The sequence below is a fragment of the Chelonia mydas genome, chromosome 6 (genome assembly GCF_015237465.2).
Source record: "Chelonia mydas isolate rCheMyd1 chromosome 6, rCheMyd1.pri.v2, whole genome shotgun sequence".
NCBI classification, from domain to species: Eukaryota; Metazoa; Chordata; order Testudines; family Cheloniidae; genus Chelonia; species Chelonia mydas.
The window spans coordinates 7925130-7938910 of record NC_051246.2 but is presented as its reverse complement, the minus strand read 5'-3'; positions in this window follow the sequence as shown (position 1 = coordinate 7938910).

Here is a 13781-nt window from a genome sequence, read left to right as displayed (position 1 = left end):
CGGAAGTGGAAAAGGAGGAAAGGCAAAGAGAAGATTCCTGTCCCAGGAGAGGAGGAGAGCATCGCGCAGGAACTGTTGTTCTATCCCTGCTCTGGACCAGTAGTGTGGACATTTCTTGCTCAGGTAAGTAGTGAACAGGTCTGTGGTCAGCATCCCCCACCGCCTGAATAGGTTGTGATGCACTGCTGGGTCTAACTCTGTCAGCAGCCTACCTCCCGGGCACACAAAACTCCAAAGCAGACAGTCCCAGTTGCAACCTGTACCTGTTTGGTCTGTAAACTGATCTGAACCACATCTGAAGACATCACACATGAAACCTGGCATGTGGTAATTACTGCTGTCATATACCCCAAGAGTTGGAGGCAGTGCCTGCCTGACATTTGCAGGCTGCTTTGAACAGCCTCTATGAGCGCAACCAGGGAGAGAAATCTGTGTTGAGGTAGAAGAGCTCTACCCTGTAGCGAGTCGAGGTTGGCACCTATGAATTCTAGGCATTGTACTGGAACAAGGGTTGGCTTCTGGGCATTATCTGTAGGCCCAGTTCTGTAAACAGGCATATTGTAGCTTTGGTGACTTGGTGAGCCTCCAGGAGAGATGGGGCTCTGAGGAGACAATCATCCAGATATGGGTAAATCATGATCCCTTGGGAGCTTAAGTGTGAGGCTACTACTAAGAGAACCTTGGAAAATATTCTCAGGGCCGAAGACAGTCCAAAGGGGAGCACTGTGTATTGGTGGCAGTCTTGTCCTAGAGTGAATCTGAGAAATCATCTGAGAGACTGTAGGATTGAGATATGAGAGTAGGCTTCCTGAAGGTCAAGGGCCGAAATCCAAACTCCCTGTTTTACCACTGGAATGATCATTGCGGGAGTGACCATCATGAATTTTTGAGCTTTGACAAACTTGTTGAGAGCTTGGAGGTCTACTATGGGTCTCCACCCTCCCTTCCTCTTGGGTATTAGGAAATACTGAGAGTAAAATCCATTGCCTCTAGACGTTGAAGTACTGGTTCTATGGCTCCTAAGTGGAGGAGGTGATCCATCTCTTGTCTTACTAAAGTCTCATGAGAAGGGGACGGGAAGGGTGTTGTGGAGAAGATAGGGAGGTAAAATGGATGGAATACTCAGTGTGAACGATCTCTAGGACTCATCAGTGCAATGTTATGCATTCCCAGGTGCCATGGAACACTGCCAATCGGCCATGGAGATGGATCTATCCACTGTGTCGGCTGCATCAAGGGCAGATTCCAGTGTTGTCTTTGCCACTGACTAACCCTCCTGAATAATGACCTTAAATTGGTCACAATGTGACTCCAGAAGCTGTTCAATAAAACCATTCAGTTTTGAATAATTTGTATAATCATATTTCACTGTGAGGGCTTGGGTCATATGGAGTCGAAGCGTGGCTGAGGAGTAAGCCTTTCTCTCGAAGAGGTCCAGTCACTTCCAGTCCCTACTGCAGGGAGTGAATCTTATCTGGTGCTGGTAGCTGCGGGATTTGATGGCATTCACCACAATGGAGATCAGTGGAGGGTGAGAGAAGAGGAATTCAGTTTCCTTAAGAGGGACAGTGTTTTTTTGTCTGTCCACTAGCAGATAGATGCTACCAATGCTAGGGTTTGACAGATGGTTCTTGCCGGGTCCAAGATGGCCTTGTTAATATGAAGGGCGGTCTTTGAGGAAAAGGATGAATAGAGAATGTCAAAGAAACGATGGTGAGTGTCCTTGACTTCTTCCAGTGGTGTTTGGAGAGTGTCTACAACTCTCTTAGCCAGGCCCTGGAAAAGACAAAGGTTGTCAGCCGTAGATGGTGGGGAAGGCATGATGACTTCATCCAGGGAGGAGGAGAATATTGTCCTGGGTGTCACTTCTTCCTTGGTGCTGCCCTCCTGTTCCTCCCTGATGTCTTCTGGAGGCTCAGAGGCGCTGGATGCTGCGGTTGAGGGGGTGTGCCTCGAGGGTTCTCGGGTGAGGCTCAAAGCTCGAGAGGCATGCTGGCGATATGCTGTCCACAGCTCCCAATATGGCCACCGGGGTGGTGGTGGCATGAAGCTTGACAATGGTGCCCATGGGTGGCCATGGTGGTGGTGGGTCTATCTGAGAGTGCACTCGGGGACCCTGATGCTATAGGGCACCATAAGGAGCCTGGGAAGAGTACTGCACTGCCACCTCCTTTGGTTCACTATCGGAACCCTTGCTAGAGAGCAGGGGAGCGTGACGTACCAGCGGGGATGATTCCTGTATTAGGCGGAGGCGCTGGTACTGAAAAGTGGTGACTCTGGTATGTCCGATATACGGAGGTCTCTGGAGTGGTGGAATTCTGTTGTACCGACCTTAGTGCCAGTGGCAGTGCCGGGGTGGGGGGGAGGGAGGGGGATGTTGCAGCTGGTTGCTCTGGTGCTAGATGAGGTGTTGATGATGGTACTGATACAGACTCATACTGGCAGCACCTTTTAGTGGAATGCTTGCTTCTGTCCCTTGGTGCCAATGACTCGGTGCCCGTGCCCATCGAGTCTGTGGGCACGTCAATGGTACCCGCTGCTGTCAGTTCCCAGGAGCCGTGGGTACCAAACTGGAATGGTCTCGGTACCAATGGTACCAAAGATACCGAGCATGATGGGGATCACTTGCAGCTATATCGGGGCTCACTATGGGGATTTCCCGCTCTCTTCTTCGATGACTTGTGAGAAAGGTCAGCAGGTGGCTTCTTTGAACCACAGCCTGTCATTATTGAGGGCTGTGGGGAAGACTCTCATCTGCCAGGTGACTCATGGCGTGGGTCCTGAGAGGGTCTTAAACCTGCCTCCATGAAGATAATCTTCCAACAGAGCTTTCTGTCCTTATGTGACTGTGACCTGAGTTGCTGGCAGAGACCACACTTCTGCTGGATGTGGCCTTCCCTGAGGCAGTGAATGCACTGGGAGTGCTTGTCTGTATCCATAGGGGAAGGGTCCCAACGAGGAAGAAAAAAGCAGCAAAAAGGGGTTTTTTAAAATTATTTTTTAAGAGAAAATAGGGGGTAGAGAAAAACTACAACTACACTATACCAAGAGACTAACTATATGAATGGAAATACGGAGTCATGATCCTGACTGCCAATAGCTCCGTCTCTAGCTAGGGGCAGTGGAAAAGGTACTGAGGGGGGTTAGCCCGCCTGCACTTACTAGCCTTGTCGCGGGGCATGAGGAGAGACAGCTCATGTGCAGGGCTAATGGACGCTGCTACTGAAGTTCTCTGATCAGCAGCGCAGGGATGTAAGGACACCTACAGTGGAGCACCAATAGGGACACTACTCAGAGAAGAATGAACAGTTACCACACTGTATAGATAATTATACTTAAGGGTTTGTCTACACACAGAGGTTGCACTGATTTAACTAATGGGGGTGATGTTAAAGTGATTTAGTTAAACCGGTGCAACTTTGTGTGTAGACCAGACCTCAGAATATAGAAGAGGGAGCAGAGGAAAGGAACTCCCTACCCCAAATAATAGAGCAGGACAAGAAAGTACTGGGGACCAACTACTATAACTAATGTTGGGGGTGCAACCCCAAGATCAGCTGGAGGAACTTAAGACTGTATTGGGAAATTTAGAGAAGCACAAATACGTCTGGAAAACCAAATCTCCCAGCTCTGCATTGAATGGGGGAGAGAAATGAAAACTGACAGGACCAGCAGGATCCAAGGAGAAAAGAACAGACAGGTCTAATGTAGTGCACTGAGAAGGAGTAACTCCCCCTCTGGGTCAATAAGGTTCCCCCCTCCCCCTTCCAGAATCACAGCATTTGCTCCTGCCACTTGCAAAGTGACCCTCCTCTTCATGTCTCCAGCTAACAGGGGCGCACCCACACTCTGTCCACATGGCTTCTGCCCCTTGTTTCTCTAAGCCCCAAGTCACACATCACAGCACCTGCTCTTGAAGCTTCCACCTCCACTAATGAGCAACAGTCATGTGTCCCTGTCACCAATGGACACAAGTTTCTACTTTGAAACTCTAGATTTAAGCTGGTTGTGAACATTCTCTTCCCATGTCAGTGTCCACTAGTGACAGGGACTCATGACTGTTGCCCATTAGTGGGGACGTCAGGAGACACAGAATGGAATTGCCTTCCCTGGGTACAGGCCAGGATCACCCGCTAACCCACACCTCCAGAAGAGGAAGGAGAGGCGGGCTGAGGAGGATGCAGCTGGGATCCTAGTATTCCCACTGCCAGATCCCCCTGTCTAATGTGGAGAAAGGTTCCATCTACACTAACCTGGGGGAGTTCACCCAAACAGGCCTCCCTTCCCACCAGCAAGAAACCAGATCTAGATTTCCAGCCCAGAGAACAGCCTAGCAGAAGGGAAATAGACTGCCAGGAATGGGACACGCTTACTTCAGTACCAGATAGGAAAGGATCTGAGAAGCCCTCTGATGACCAGTCTTTCCCACAGAAAGTGGTGGGTGGGTGGAGCATCACAGAATAACTACAACATCTTTCTCCCACACACACACTTCCAACAACATTCCCCAAACCTCTCTCTCATGCATGGGCCCATCGCACCCCTTTAAAACACAACCACTCCCACCCTGCCACCCATCCTCAGGCCCCCTCCCCCTGTATCAAGAACAAATATGGTCCGTCCGTTCTTTGCCACACTACCCTCTCCTTCACATCCCTCAAACACACACATGATCCCCCCCCCCTCACAAACACCCTCTCCTCTCCTTTCACCTCCTTTCACACACATGCTCCCCTCCCACTTCTACCTGTCTTCTATCCCCCTTCCCCCACTCCCCTCTGCTGGTCATTGCCTCCCCATTACCACATCCCGCCTCCCTCTGCTGGGCATTCCCTGCCCCGGCTGTATCCCTCCTCCCCCTGCTGTAGCCCCACTCGCTCCCCCTGCTCAGCACTCACCAGTAATACAACAGCAACCGATATAATCTTCCTCTGTTGATTCTAAAAGAAATGTGAAGGAAGAACTTAACTGGGGTAAGACATGAATATATGGAAAATCCAGGCGTTAGCCATGTCTGTACTAAGACAGGAATAGCAGGGTAGGAAAAAATACTGATCATCTGGATAATGCCTCCTCCTCCTCTCCCCTCCCTCACACACATGTCGTCCCCCCTCTTCCCTCCCCCTCAGGCCTTGCTGCTTCCATCTATTCTGCAGGCCCTGGCTGGGCATTTCCAGACCTTACCGTGTTTTGGTTGTGCTCAGGGCAACCTGGACTGTGAATGGGCTGGGGTTAGCCATGGTTACACTTAAACCACTCTAGGGGCACAGCTGCCGTGGTGCAGCTACAGCACTGCAGCACTTCAGCGCAGCCACTCACAACAGGCGTTCTCCCCCTGGAGTTAATCCACCTGCCCGAGAGGCGGAATGTAGGGTGAGAGAAGAATTCTCCCATCAGCCTAGCGCTGTCCACACCAGGAGTTAGGCTGGTTTGACTCCGTCACGCAGGGGTGTGGATTTTTCATGCCCCGCAGCCAGGGGGCGGAGAGGAGCAAGCAGTGGGGTGGGGCCTCAGGGGAAGTGGCAGAGTGAGGGCAGGACCTCGGGAAGAAGGGGAGGAGCAGGGGGCAGGACATTGTTTGGGTGCTTGTGCCCCCCCCGCCTAGGGAGCTTCTCACGCTCCTGCAAAACAGGCTCGACTTAACTTTTTAGGATAGAACTGGCCGACCACTTGGATTTAGGATCATTTCTACATCCTGGTACTATAGTTTACTCTAAATTACTGCTATGTCCCCTCAGCCTTAACTCCACAGTAAGGTTTTTGTCTGGGAATTGCCCTGCTTTAATTAAAAATCTCACACATGGTCACTAAAAAAAAACCTAAAGTGAACATGACCGTGTGATGTTCCTAATGATTTGAAAATTGGTCGTTCTGACCCATGCAGATGTGGCCCTTACTAATCACTGGATGCTTTTGTACTAATTGCATGTAGTTACTGCGCTTGTTTCAAGAAAAAAGCCGTGAACAACAGGCCCCTCTCTATATCGCATTCGTTAACCCACAAAAGGCCTTCAACACGCTTGGCAGGAACGGCATCTATAAGATCCTGTTGAAAACTGGCTTCCACAAAAGGGGCTCTCCCTATTCAAAGAGTTCCACTTGGGAATGAAGGCAACTATCCAGTATGAAAATGAAACATCATCCAAGTTTACTGTCGATACTGGCATGAAGCAGGCTGCATCTTAGCACCCACTGGCTTTGGCATCTTCTTTTCTATTCTGTTGTACACTTTTGGAAATGATCCATCTGGTGTACTAACTGACTCAAGGATGGACGGCAGCTTGTTTAACATCAGAGGATGACAGAGCAGAAGGCATGTCACCCAGCTTACTACTTGGGATCTGCTTTTTGCAGATGACGCTGCATTCGTCTCGAATTCACCTGATGAATTGCAGATCACAATAAACAAGTTTTCTGATGCGTGCAACAAGTTCAGCCTGCTAATCAGTATCAAGAAAACAGTTGTCATATCACAAGGTACCAACATCCCACCTAAAAGCTCTGTCAGTAATGAAGCTCTGGATAACATGGATCCCTCCTGCTATCATGGCTCAATTCTTACCAACTCACATAACCTTGATAGGAGACTTGATGCTGTCATTGGCAAAGCTTCTGTCACCTTCATGACACCTGTCACGTGTTTGGAACAACAAGCTGCGAAACCCAGAGGCACCGACTTTCTAATGTGCGGGGGGTGCTCGACCCCCGCTCCGCCCCAGGCTCCACCCCACTCCACCCCTTACCTCAAGGCCCCAGCCAGGTCCTGCCTCTTCCTGCCCCCACTCCGCCCCCACCCTGCCTCTTCCTGCCCCCACCCCACCTCTTCCCGCCCTCTCCCACAAGCGCACACCGCTTTCACTCATCCCCCTTCCCCCACCAGCGCCTCCTCCCTGCTGCCGAACAGCTGATCACCAGCACGCAGGAGGCGCTGGGGGGCGGGGGAGGTGCTGATCAGCAGGGCGGCCAGCAGGTAGGAGGTGCTGGGGCGAGGGGGAAGAGCTGATTAGGGTGGGGGGCTGACAGTGGATTTTGTTTCTGTGGGTGCTCCAGCCCTGTCCTTAGTACCCTCCTTTATGGCTGTGAAAGCTGGGTCACATCCTCTGCCCGTGACACAAAGAAAGGCCAATGCTCCAATCCAGTGACAAGGGTCAAAGAAGCTCTCAAGAAATAAAACAAAACGACCTCCTCCTCCTCCTTCAAATCCCTCCTCAAAACTCTCCTTTGCTGCAATGCCTAAAAACCCCGGTTTGTACAGTGCCTAGCACAATGGAGTGCTCCTCCATGACTGGGGCGCCTAGGTACGACCATAATACCCCTAATATGATTCTTCCCAGAGGGACCTAGGGTTTTGAGGCAGCTCCTTACCACCTTCCCTTAGTGTGAGGAAGCTTCTTCCATGCCTGTAGTGATTCAGCTCCCCAGCTTGGCCAAGGGTAACACAAGCCCTCCCCTCACGGCCTCACAGACCCCGCTGTCACTCTACTGGTTAGCGATAGGCACATTCCAACCCTTGATCCCTTGAGTGCCTCCCTGGCATGTCCAGTCTCTGATCACTGGACACTCTCAGTTTGCACAGATCTGCTGCTTCCAAAGAAACAGGGAACCCCAGCTACCAGTTACACCTCAGATCAGCGCTCTACTCAGCTCACAGCACTTAGAGGTGTTCATAGTGAGATCCGGTATCAGTTCATTTACCAAAGCCCAGAGATTCAAGTAGTAGCAACTAGAAGTATTGGTAACAAATGCTTACATATCAGATAAAATCATCACATGCATTCTAGAATCTAGACTTAATTAACAAGCTGCTCTCATGTCTAATAAGGAATTGCTCACCCAACACATTCCAAGGCTTTTCAGCCAGGCAATCTGTGACCTGATTTCATGAGACAAACATGCTGTCACTTTATTCCTTGGTAAAGGACCAGGGTGTCCCTGGGCACCCCTAGGTCTATCCGAACAATCCTATGGCTTTATGCATCAACAGGAAACCTCGCTCCTGACTGGTTCTTCCTGTAGATTTCCTGTCTTGTAGATTTTAAAATTTCTTCATCAGCAATTGGCTCAGAATGCTAACAGGCACACAGGGTGAGGTACGCAATGCAATATACACAAAGAACCAGACAGGGAGATAGGTGTCTGTTACCTCTTACCTGGGAGGTACAGTGCTGAGGATTGTTACCTCTGGCTACCTGCCTGAATCCCAAATCCTTAAGAACATAATTTTCAGTATAGATACGTAACTCCCTAAATATTCTCTATACATACATTTTGCAGTGATCATGATGGCTAATGGACTACTGGCTCTCAGGAGAGACCTCACATGCCACCCTTTGGGATTATGCAGAGATCTAATCCAGAGGATTCCTGTAAAACCCTCTGCACCCCCTGTGCCCTCTGCCGTTTGGCACCAAAAGGTCCCTGGGTCACAGCTCACCCCCTACATTGATCCATATGTGTCAGCTCAGACCTTCTGGCCTTTAGAGTGTGTCTGCCACTACCTTTTCCTTGCCCTTAATAGGTACTATTTCTGTATCATATTCCTGAAGCTTTCTACTGCAACGTAGCAGTCTGGAGTTGGTACCTTTTGTTCTGGAGAGTGGTCTGATAGAACCCTGAATTTTTCGCTGAACAGGGAAGGCCTAAACTGCCGGACTGCCCACACAATCACATAACAGTCTTTTTCTATGACAGAGTAATTTTATTCACTGTCTGTCAGTTTTTTATTTAAAAAAGCAACAGGATATTTCTTATTGCTTTCACCAGCTTGCGTTAGCAAGGTCCCTAGACCTGTGTTACCGGCATCAGTGAACAGTGCATGCATCGGATGAAGTGGGTTTTAGCCCACGAAAGTTTATGCCCAGATAAATTTGTTAGTCTCTAAGGTGCCACAAGTACTCCTCGTTCTTCATAATTAAGGCACTATTTCTTCATGTGTTCAAGGGATCTGAGTAAGAAACACCATTTTGGGCCGTCCCTTGGGGCTGGGGTCTGATAATAAGGGTCACTGGGAGGTTCTGACCCACAGTCTGTCTCCAGACCCCGGTATCAGCGCTGCTTTCAGCCCAATCCCAACCCTACATGCAACTTTGACCACCGCGCCACACATTACCATTTATCTTGGCCTGTTTAATGAGCTCTTGGTCTACCTCCAGGAGGTCAGAGCTGATAACATTAACTAGCACCCCTCTGGTACCACGGAAATCTCTGACTCGAGGGTAGGTACGTTAACCTGGACGGATCAGGGATTGGATTTGGATTCACCATACTTAGGGCACTGTTTCTTCATGTGTTCAAGGAATGTGAGTAAGAAACACGATTTTGGGTCGTCCCTTTGGGCTGGGGTCTGATAATTAGTGTTACCAGGAGGTGACTGGTACTGGGCTGGTGAGTGCTTAGTCCCCTCCTCCTCTTTCCCAGGAACAAACCGGGGGCGCCTTTCCATGCCAGGCTTTTGCCCTTCCCTTTGGGACCTGTGCACTGTAAATGGTCTCTCTTGCATGTGTCAGTCAGTAGCATCGGCTGCCCTGTCCAGTCTGTGGGACTTTTCCCACACCGCTGCCCTCACCTTGTCAGAGCAGACATTAAAGAACTCCTGAGCAATTCCATCTACAAACTGATCATAAGGTTCTGCCCCTTTCCTTTTGATCCATTTTCTCAAATCAAATAATCCCCCATTGGATGAACACATTCCCTGTGATTTCTCAATTTAATTGAGGTTTCTAAACTTTAGGTGAGATGCCTCTGGAATAATTTGAATTCTTTTAAACACAGATCTCTTAAACCAACTGTCTTTGTCTACCAGAGGCCAACGTCTCCATTAATGAAGCTTAGCTTCGCTCTCATCGGGAACCGTGGGAGGTGACGGCCATTTGGGAAGAGGGCAATTCTTTGTGAGATTCTATGCTCGTCTCACAGATAAACTTTCAGTTATAAAAATAATGGCAAAAATCCCCCACATATTAATCCTAGAAACGGCATGAAGTCAACTCAACAGGCAGGGCAGGATGGAGGACACATGGTGGTGTGAGGGAAGGAGTGAGGGGGAAATTGTATCACTCAAAATTCAAATAATAGTTTTCCCATTATTCCACCCGAAGTTTCCAACCTTGCTTTGGACCTTATGTTAAATATTGTATGTAATTAAAGAAGAAAATACTAGTGGCAGGGCCCAGTACGTGTGATTTTTGAACTGCCGACATTTCCCTGAGGAACACAGGTGAGAGAAGGGGAAGGGTGATTCTCAGCACTTTGCAACTCAGCTACATTGGAAGGGAATTCCACAGGACAGAGGAAAGGCACCCTCCTTAGCTCGAGGCAGGGCCCACTGTTGAATATCCCAGGCTGTTGCAAACTGAGATGTGAGAACTTCTCACAGAAAAGGTCCCAGGGATCCCTTATAATTTAGAATGGAAAGTGTTTGAAGTGCAAACCTAGAGACTCTCCTGCAATGCAAAACAGGTTCTTGCACTCACACACACTCCCCCCCCCCAGACACACTTGGGGTCGTGTTGCTGTCTGGAAAAGAGTTTTACAAATGCATTTACTGCTGTTCTACGCTGGCTGCCAACTAATCCTTTTTACACAAAAAGAGAAGGGGAAACAGGCACTGACAGGATGAAAACAAGAAATATCCTGATTCCTTCCCCGCTCCCTTCAGCTTCCCTCCCGCCACCACATCTCTTCCCTGGGATCCCTCCTCTCCTCCCTCCAGTCCCCGCCCCCACACTCCACCCTTTGCAGTTTCTGCAGGGGGTGGCAAAGGGTTGAGGTGCTGCAGAGGGGCATTTGGGGTGGGGGAGCAGGGCTAATGAGGGGGGAATTTCACAAGCTCCTGCTCCCATCAGTAACTGCCCAGGGTCGCTGAGCAGAGCATGTCCCACAAATCACCCACCTGGTTTCTGCTGGGGGTGGCTCTGCCTTCAGAGCTGGGCTCCCGGCCAGCAGCTGCCTCTCCCCACTCGCCCAGCTCTGAAGGCAGGGCCGCCACCAGGAGCAGCACAGAAGTAAGGGTAGCAGAACCGCAACCCCCCCCCACCCCCCCCCAACTCCTTTTTGGGTCAGGAACCCTTATCACTACAACACTGTGAAATTTCAGATGTAAATATCTGAAATTATGAAATTTACGATTTTTAAATCCTATAACCGTGAAAGTGACCAAAATGGACGGTGAAGGTGGTAGGGCCCTACATATTGTGGTTCTCCCTACAAGGAGAAAGAAGGGACACAGGACACAATTACACCAACAGTAACGACTGCGATAACAGCAGACTCTGGATCACCCCCTGCCTCTATTCATTGTATCCCTTCTTCCCAGCCTCCCCATCGACCCTCCCTCTGTTCCCTCCACCCTCTCCCGCTGCACCTTCCTGTTCCTATGTCCCTCCCACCTCCTCAGTTGTTTCATTTCAGGGAGACTATTTTGGTACATAATGACACACATCAGCCATTCACCAGAACATGTATTTGTAGCTATTTGTTACCTAATATCGGAGGTCAGTCCCATAGCCTCCCCTGCATTGGAGCTATTGAAGAACAAGTTAGACCAACACCTGTCAGGGATGGTCCAGGTACACATACTCCTGCCTCACGCAGGGGGATGGATGAGACAGACCTTGAGATCCCTTCCAGCCCCACCATTTCTAGGATTCTCATCCAAAAGCCAGCTAAACCCTGAATTGGCAGAGTTCGGATTAGAAAAGTCGACAAAATTGTAATCTATCGTCATTTTCCATGCAAAACTCCCACTGCTCTCAGAGAGTAATATGCAAGTAATGCAGCAGTGAAAACCTACATCTTTTTCCTTCTCCAGCTCCAAAACCTCCAGCTCCAGCTGCTCTATCACCACATCCCTCCGCCAGCTGGTGCCCCGGGTGTGGCTATGGCAGAAGAGCCGGGCGTGCACTTTCCCCACATCCCACCACCACCACGCTGAGGGAAAGGCATGCCTCTGTTCCCGCCAGGACAGCCAGGACTCCCGGAAGGACGCCACGAATCCCACAGCCTCCAGCAGGTTGTTATTGAAATGCCAGTAGACCGGCCTCGAAGAAAGAGAGGCCGTCAAGGCCACCAGATGGTGGTCTGAGAACAGGGCCGACCTAATGCTCGAGGAGTGGGCCTGCGAAAGACGACATCGAGAAAAGTAAACACGATCCAACCGGGAGCAGCTCGACCGTCGTTCCTCCACCCAGACAAAAGTGAACGCAGAGTCATCGTCTGGGTGGTGGTCGCACCCGACGTCCACCAGGGAGTGATGGGCTATGATCTCCCTGAGGACGTCTGTGGCGGCCGGGCTCGGCTCGATCCCTGTGCGGTCCCGCTCCTTGAGGGTGCGGTTGAAGTCTCCGCCCAGGACCAGGCACTCGCGAGGACCCAAAGAACCGAGGAAGGCGGACGCCTGCCGAAAGAAACGCACTCGCTCCGGGCCAGATGCCGGGGCATGGACGTTGACGAGATGCAACGTCAGCCCCTCCACGTGAACCCCAAGGTGCAGCGGGCGACCCGGCACGACCTTGGTACTCCCCAGCACCTCGGGTTGTAGGTGCGGAGAGAACAGGATCGCCACCCCGCCCTCACAGGCCGAAAGGTGCCTAAAGTAGACCCTGTCCCCCCACCCCAGCGACCAGCTTGCTTCGGCGGCTGGGTCCATGTAAGTCTCCTGCAGGAAAATAACCGAGTACCCCCCTCCCGAAGGAAGGAGAGCACCTGGCACCTGTGGAGACCCAACCTAAAGCCCCGGGCCATTCCCGGGAATGGTTCAAAGTGGCAAAGACGGACGGCGAAATAAGGAGGGCTGGGGATGATCCTCATGGACAGCGGCACTTGAGATTTCTCTCCCCCCCGCCCCTATTTCTGTTATTCCCTTCACAGATGCACACTCCCATTGGGCCTCGCAGCAAACCGTGACCAACCCCAAACGCCATCAGGGCGTCACGGAAGCTTCCCGGTCCCTTAGCCCTCCCCCATAACGACCCTCACGGTCTGGAGAACAAGATGGAAATTGCCCCAGCGCTGAAGAGCGAGATGCACCCTGTTCATGGAGCCAAGAGTGTCCTCCAAGAAAGAGCGCACCTCATTCCTCGTTCTCGATTGGACCCCCCTGCCAGCCCCGTGGCCCATCGAGACGGGCATGCAGGGATCAGAGCCCCGCCGCGGCGCCCGTCCCTCTGGCACCGCACCACCCGACTCAGCACTTGGTCCTCGGGACAATGGCGGAGGGAGAACTGCCGCCCCAGATGGGCCAAGAGAGGAAAAAACAAAAACCGCCTCCCGGGGGCCTTCGTGAAAAGAAAATGAGGCAACCCCGGGGATGGCAAAAACAGGAGGGGGGAAGGAATAAAAGTTAAGGACAGGTACAGGGGCTGGAACAGGGTCAGGGACAGGGAGAGGACACAAATCTAGGACAGGCGCAGGGTCAGGGCAGGGAACGGGGACACAATCAGGGGCCCGAGTGGCAGAGCCACCGGGACACGGCGCCTCTCGACCCAGCACAGTAGTCAAACGGGCAGCAAGGGATTGGGGCGCCTCCACAGCGCTAGGCTCTGGTGCCCCAATAAGCGAGGCACCCACGATTACAGCGCTGGGGGGAGGCGAGGGCTGCGGACCCGCCTCATGGGGTAGGACACCCGTGGGCTCAAAGCCCGGCTGCTCGGCGTCAGCCGTCGCCTCACGGGGCCCGGCGGCATCAGCCGGATTACCATTCGCAGCCGGGCAGATGGTCAGGTCCTGGGGCATTGCAGAGGCCAAAACGGGGGCAACTGCCTGAGGCAGGGGAAAGGAGGGAG